This window comes from Portunus trituberculatus, chromosome 42 (genome assembly GCF_017591435.1).
Source record: "Portunus trituberculatus isolate SZX2019 chromosome 42, ASM1759143v1, whole genome shotgun sequence".
Lineage (NCBI taxonomy): Eukaryota > Metazoa > Arthropoda > Malacostraca > Decapoda > Portunidae > Portunus > Portunus trituberculatus.
The window spans coordinates 30,521,369-30,522,593 of NC_059296.1; positions in this window are offsets into that span (position 1 = coordinate 30,521,369).

A 1,225-nucleotide genomic window follows, 5' to 3' on the forward strand; every position below is an offset into this window, starting at 1 on the left:
TTGTAGTGTTTGTAGAAGTAGTAATAATAGTAATAGTAGTAGTAATAGTAATAGCAGCAATAGTAGTAGTAGTAGTAGTAGTAGTAGTAGTAGCAGTAGTAGTAGTAGTAGTAGTAGTAGTAGTAGTAATAGCAGCAGCAGCAACAGTAGCAACAGCAGCAGCAGTAGCGGTAACAATAGGAGTTGCAGCAGCAACAGCAACAACATTAGTAGTAGAGCAGCAAAGTGTAGCAGCAGTAATAGCGGTTACCCATGGTGGTGGTGGTGGGGTGGTGGTGGAAATGGTCTTTTTTGGTAATGGGGATGGTAATGATAGTGGTGGCGTTAGTGAGGGTTGTGGTGGTAGAGGTGGTGGTGATGGTGGTGGTGGTGGTCTTTTTGTGGTGATGGTAATGATACTGGTGGTGTTGGTGGTGGTTGTGGTGGTAGAGGTGGTGGTGATGGTGGTGTTGGTGGTGGTTGTGGTGGTAGAGGTGGTGGTGATGGTGGTGGTTATTTTGGTTGTGGTAACATTGCGGGTAATAGTGTTGGTGTTGCTGTTGGTGGTAGTTGTTTTGGTGATGGTGATGGTGGTGGTAGAGATGTGGTGGTGGTGGATGTTGTGTTGATAAGAGTGACAAATGATGCCTTGTGTTGATAAACAGGCATCCTTTCTGGATGTGCGCGCTTGATTGTCAGCTCTTTAATTATGACTAAATCAAATTCATTCATCATATCTTCCCCAAACTGTTCCTAGCACTTCTCTTCCTGTCTATACCTTTCCTCCCCTCTTTAACAAATCACAGGTTGTTGTGTTTCTCAGCTTTGACGTCTCTGCAGCCGGTGAAGGAGACGCCACCAGTATACAGAGGTTGTTGCAGAGAGCGTTGTAGGGCTGGCCTTTCTCCCTAACAAGTGTGACCATGCAGTCACACCTTTCTCTCTCTGGGCTCGGCAAAGCTTTACTACAGTACTGGTGTGCTTTCACTCAAAAGATTCACTTTTTTTTCTGTGTGTGTGTGTGTGTAATTCACCACCACGGTCGTCTGCTGGTCACCCAACCAGTCTTCCCCATTACGGAACGAGCTCAGAGCTCATAGACCGATCTTCGGGTAGGACTGAGACCACACCACACTCCACACACCGGGAAAGCAAGGCCACAACCCCTCGAGTTACATCCCGTACCTATTTACTGCTAGGTGAACAGGGGCTACACATTAAGAGGCTTGCCCATTTGCCTCGCCGC